Below are 6,110 nucleotides of genomic sequence, written 5' to 3'. Positions count from 1 at the left end.
CAAAGATTCTGCTTAAGAGTTTAATTTTTATACTTGATTGCTATAAAAAAAATATATAATGCCAATTAATTAAAATTTATTTTATTTTCTAAAGAGTTTAATTTTTATGTAAGTATAAAATAATTTACATTAAAAGTAATTAATATATGTGTAATGAATATTATGTCAAAAAAAGAATAAGGTATTATAAGTATAAAGAACTTTTACAAATATTGTTTGACTAAGTGGTAGTAGCTTGTATCTTTAATTAAATTGAAATAAATTGTGTTGGAAGGAAAATATTCATTTTGTGTGTGCTCACCATTTTGATAGAGATTAGTCACTATTCTCATTAGTTTAGTAGTGAAAAATTTAGATAATATGTACAAAGAGTATTGATATGAATATACCTAAATATTTTAAACAAATCATTAACTCTATATATTTATCAATATTTGTTTCATCTTATATCACATTGTATACTACGCTTAATTGTACTTTGTGCCCTTAAAGTTTCAAAATACTAACTAACGAAGTATTAACATATATATCATGCGACAATATTTATTTGAAAAAAAAAATATTTTATTTAAAATTGATGTGGCAATCGTTTGGTACAACGACCTCACCAGACTAAGATCCAACCTTAGCTACAATAAAGAAAAGGAAGCAAGGATTCGATCGACTGAGGCAGTTTTCAACAAGAGAGATTCAAAGAAGGAGGATGAACATGTTAGCAATGAATTTGCAACTGCTTTAGTGCTGAAGGAAAAGGAGAAGGTGGAAATGGTTTGTTTAGTGTGTCAAAATTTCAACGTGGCAATGTTGACAGTGGTGAAAACACACATCAATAGTTGTCTCGCATAGATGGTGAGGGGGGAGCAATGACAAATGAGGCTATTGAAATCAAATAAACTTAATTTACTTTTTGTAGAAATTATTTGAGATTTTATGTAATTCTTTCTTTATTTTATATTTAAGTTTGATGAAACTTAATTAATGTAATTTTGCAATTGTTACTCTATGTTGAAATTCTTATTTTTTGTAAAAAAATTAATTAATTTATGGGTGGGTATGAGACATGTACAGTATATCTGATACTCGAGAATGAGAATGAGAGACAAATTTTAGACAAATTCTTATAAGGTACGAACTTTGGACATGGATATTGAAACCCATACCTACCCTACCATATTGCCATCCTTAGCTATTATTGGAGATTGCAACCTTACTAAAGCTCTTGTCATTAGTGTTTTAAAAATCGAGCCGCTCATCAAATTGGTGAGGATATTAGGTCAAAGGACAAATCAGTTGATCACTTATTAAATTATATGACTTAATCTAATTTTTTTTTTATAAAAATATTCATATTATACATATTTCATACCTATAAATTTAAATAAAATTCACATCATACCTTAAAAGAAACCCCCACAAAAAATTACAAACACATTTTAAACAATTCCATAATGTCATTCATGAGTTTTAAGGTTTAGGGTTTAGATAAAACAAGTTCTAACTATGTTAAGAAGTGTGAATTACAAACTTTAACGAAATGTGAATGCAAATGTAAACATGAGATGTCGCAACAAAACATGAAACCGGAGTCAAAAGGAACATTGTCGATACACAATGCGGAGTCGAGATATTGTAGCGACGCCAAGGATGGAAGGTGTGTAATCTACCATGGCAAAGGAGATGTGGGTTTCAATCTACAGCACGACGACGATGCAAAGTTTGAACATGCTCTTTTGTGTGTGAACAATGAAGGAGATGGGAGGCATGACACCATATATAGGCTACGATCTACGACATGATAGTGAGCACACAATTTAAATGTGTTGTTTTGCGAGTTAGGAACTTAGGGTTGAATCTCAACATTCATAATGAACGTGCATTAGTATTCATTTCTAAATCTAATATTTATTTATTGTTTTTAAAATTCAAAATGATGTTGTTTTGAAGTAAAAATATAAATAAAATTAATGGCCTTCTCTAAGTTGCAAAACCTGATGGGTTGGTGGTTTAATTAGAAACCCAATCAGGTTACATTAGGTGAAATGCATGCTTGGTCTCTGATAAGGGGTTGGAATTGGCCATACCACTAGTTCTTGACTTGAGCTAGTTTTTAAGACTATACTTTTCATTAGACATTGACGATGTTTTAATTGAGATGACAAAGTTCCAGTGGCTTGAGATGCTTAGATCCAACAAAATTTCCTTTGAATTGGTGAAATTCATTAGAGGAAACTCAAATTCCATAAGAAATGAGGAGAAATTAAAGATTCTTTGGCTTGGTTGTAGGGTTTTCAATGCCATAATGGAGACAATAGTAAACATGTACACTATCAATTGTCTCATAAAGGTGATGAAGGGAAATAGTGGCAAAGATTGAGTATGAAAACAAAAACGTCTAAAAAATGTCTTGTTGGATAAAAAAAACTAAAGAAATGCTATATGTAACATCCCAAATTTTAGTCAATGAAAAGAAATATTTTTATGTATTTATTATGTGAATAAGTATTTTATTTATGTATTTTACTATTCACATATACATATTTTACTATTCATGTATACGTATTTATGAATACTGTAACATTCCAAAATTTTATGAAAACGGTTATTTTATGTATTGAGATTATTAGAAGGTTTATCATATTTTTATACGTATTTTACTATTTACGTATACGTATTTTACTATTTATATATACATATTTTTACTATTTATATATACGTATTTTACTATTTATGTATACGTATGTATGAATAGTATTTTACTATGCAATTGCACAGTGAAGGGGCGGCTGCGAGGGACACGAGTTTCAAATTTTATAATAAATTTGAATATAATAATGAATAGTGCATAGTGCATAGTAATTTATAATATTATTTTAATAAATAGTGCATAGTGCATAGTAACTTCAAAATTTCTATAAATAGGGGCCTAAGGTTTTGAAAATTTAGAATTCTAGAGAGAAGGAAATTCTGGAGAAATAGAGAGAGGAAAGAGAGAGGGAATCTAACAGAGGAGGTTCTGCTCAAGTGGTAGCTCTTGTTTATCTAGGTAAGGGGGAGGAGAACCTTATCTCTTTAAAATCTTATATACTATTATGTATATTTATTTATGTCACTATATTTATTTATTTATTTATTTAGTGGGGTATCCCTAACCTCATCTATTTGCTTATATTTAGTGAGGTGTTACTAACCTCATCTAATTCCTAACTTTTAATTACTATATTTATATATTTATTCAGTGAGGTGTTCTTAACCTCATTTAACTACTTAACTTTTAATTATAATGTTTATCTATGTTATGGTTATATTTATTCAGTGAGGTGTTCCTAACCTCATCTAACCACTTAACTTTTAATTATTATGTTTATTTATTTATATTATTTTTATTATTTCGTGGGGTGTTTCTAACCTCATATATTTGTTTAACCTTTAATTACTATTACTTATTCTATGATTATCCTTATCCATAATAATTATTAATATATTCACATTTTATATTGTTTAATTATTTTATAATAAATATATTTATTATCAACTATGACATAGTTCTGTTAAAGTCTCTCTGACTCAAATTGTTATTATTTCTTCACGTATTTATGAAGATAAATATTGTTCTATGGCCATAGAAGATAAAGTTTGAATTATTTGTAGCTGGAGGTTTAACCTTGGGGATTTAAATGAGTAAGAAATGGAGGTGAAATATCCTATTGTTGGTTGGTATTATAATGATGCTCATTTATCCTGACTAGTCACTACAAGTATAATTCAAATTTTATTGTATCAAGAAAATCTAATATTTAAATCTGTATATATATTTTTATATATATATATATATGTTAAAATTTTGTTTATAAATAATTATGTTTATTCGTTCGAATTATTGTATTTATTGGATATTGTTCTTACTCCTTTCTTTTCTTTGTTTTTAAAATTAAAAATATTATAAAATAGATGGATCTACTTGGGATTCCAGATCATTTTGCAGTTGATATAGCTTTTTCTTGGAAGGAAATGAGAATGTGGAGGCTATTTGATGAATCTGTTATAATTTTATTTATTATTGTAATAGAATTGAAAGAAAGAAATGCTGTGTAAAATAATACGTTATTCTAGATATTTTAGAACCATATGTCATTTATTAAATTCACAAGATATTCTTTTCTTTACTTTTATTTTTTTTTTTGTTAATGCTATAATTGCAGAAATATTATAAGTATATTATAATTTTTACTGTTGAGTGTAAGAATTGGGCGTTACATTAATGGTATCAGAGCGGTCGATCCAATCGGCCGTGAGTTATGAGTTTACTATGCTTGTTTGGTAGATGAAGTCTATAGTTACAGTAATTAAATCCAAAGAGGATGTATGTTGCGAATTGGAGTTTTAAATATTTTTGATAAAAATCAAAGTGTGAATCTTTGTTATTTTTATTATATGATTTAGAATTTATAAATTATTCCTAACTAGGAGGCACTGCCACCTTTACTGGAATTAATTTATATTTCTTTTATTATTTTTAAACCTTATTAAATGATTTATTAAATTTGATATTTACATATTGATTTTTTTTTTATGGGTTAGATTGTAAGAGGATTTTATTTTAGTTTCTAAGTTCTTTGTGCTAAATATGAAAGTTATTTTGGTTCAAGATTGTAGGAAGAAATTTAAATAATGATTTGGAAGTATCTTAAGGTATTTTTGGGGCTTTAGACTTTGGTGCACTCTTTTGCTGATCAATGCAGGGAATGTTTTAGCTGCAGTTTTGTGATGCCAGTACAAGTATTATATTGACAGAGTTGGATTTTATGAATTTCATAAAAGTTGTAAGTTGGATGTTTACTTGTCAAGGGCACCAAAATCAGGTACAATGGAGATCTAGAACTTTGGTTATGAATATTTTAGTGATCAAAAGTCTAGCTGTTAAGTGCTGATTTAATCTACTACAATTTTTGAAATTTTTAGTTAAGTATATGATCATTTTAGAATTTCAAGTCTTTATAAGAATGATAACTTATCCTGTTAGCTTTCTTTTGGTGATAGGTTTGGGATTATTTGGTGATTGGTTTGAGATCATTTGGTGATAGCCTATATAATTTTCTATGTATCATTTTCTTTGATAGTTGTTAAAGAGATATATATGTTGTCATGATATTTGTGAGTTATTAGGAAATCGATTTTATTCTAATATATTGAGGTGTTATCTTGTGGATCAAAAGTTTCTTTAAGGTTGTATGATGTTATGTGGTAAAGGTTGTTCATGTACAGGCTATACGGAGTAAACAGTAATTGATTCATACATGCTTAAGAATGGTATATATGAAGATTTATAGTAGGTATTCTAATATGATTTGATATGCATGTATGTTGATATGAGGATGGACGACCTTAGGAGTGAATTAATGAAGGATGTGAGATTAACTTTAGGATGTGATATCATCGTATTATAATTGAGGATGAAAATATATTCAAGACAGCTTATGCCAAGTTATCTAAGTATGAATTTTTATGAGGTGAATTTTCTAGGTTGTGTAATTTCTAGTGGAGATATAACGTAGATCTATTTATGATAGAAGTTGTGGGAGATACCTAGGTCAATTAGTTAGGTTAGGAGCTTTGTTGCATTAATTAATATAGGAGATTTATTGAGATAATTTCTAAGATAGTATTACCTGTGTCTGGATTAACCAAGGAGAGAGAATTGCCTTTATGAAATAGTAAGTGTTATGTGGTAATATAGTAATGCTTTGAAGACAGGTTTGGGTGAATTATTTTCATAACCTTGAATTAGAAATTGTAATAGTTACGCTTGAAATTTTGGAAACATTACTGGTATGATTCTAAGTTTGAGATATTTAGTGATCATAAGAATTTCACATATTTGTTTGATTTAAAGGGATTAAATATGAGACAGAAGAGATAGTTAGAAACTGTTAAGGATTAAGATTTTAATCTCAGTTGTTATTCAGAAAGAGTCAATGTGATGGTCGATACTTTGAGTAGAAAAACTCTATATATCTCTTCTTATGGTTAAGGGATATCTTTTAGCTCATATTAAGATTGTAAGTTTGATTTGTGAGATTACTTCTAGTAGAGTGAAACTAGGTATGACTTGA

The 6,110-nt window shown here is 28.0% G+C and overlaps 1 long non-coding RNA gene across 1 annotated transcript; it reads left to right on the top strand.

Moving 5' to 3' along the window:
* The first annotated feature begins 2,027 nt into the window (after positions 1 to 2,027).
* On the top strand, positions 2,028 to 4,213 carry LOC145955739 (uncharacterized). The gene is made up of 2 exons (XR_014432416.1): positions 2,028 to 3,043; positions 3,949 to 4,213. It is a non-coding gene; the product is annotated as an uncharacterized LOC145955739 (long non-coding RNA).
* The last annotated feature ends 1,897 nt before the right edge of the window (positions 4,214 to 6,110 follow it).

The sequence above is a fragment of the Cajanus cajan genome, chromosome 3 (assembly GCF_000230855.2).
Source record: "Cajanus cajan strain Asha chromosome 3, NIPB_CcT2T_4, whole genome shotgun sequence".
NCBI lineage: Eukaryota > Viridiplantae > Streptophyta > Magnoliopsida > Fabales > Fabaceae > Cajanus > Cajanus cajan.
The sequence above is the reverse complement of the archived record's forward strand: the minus strand, read 5'-3'. Positions and strand labels throughout refer to the sequence as shown.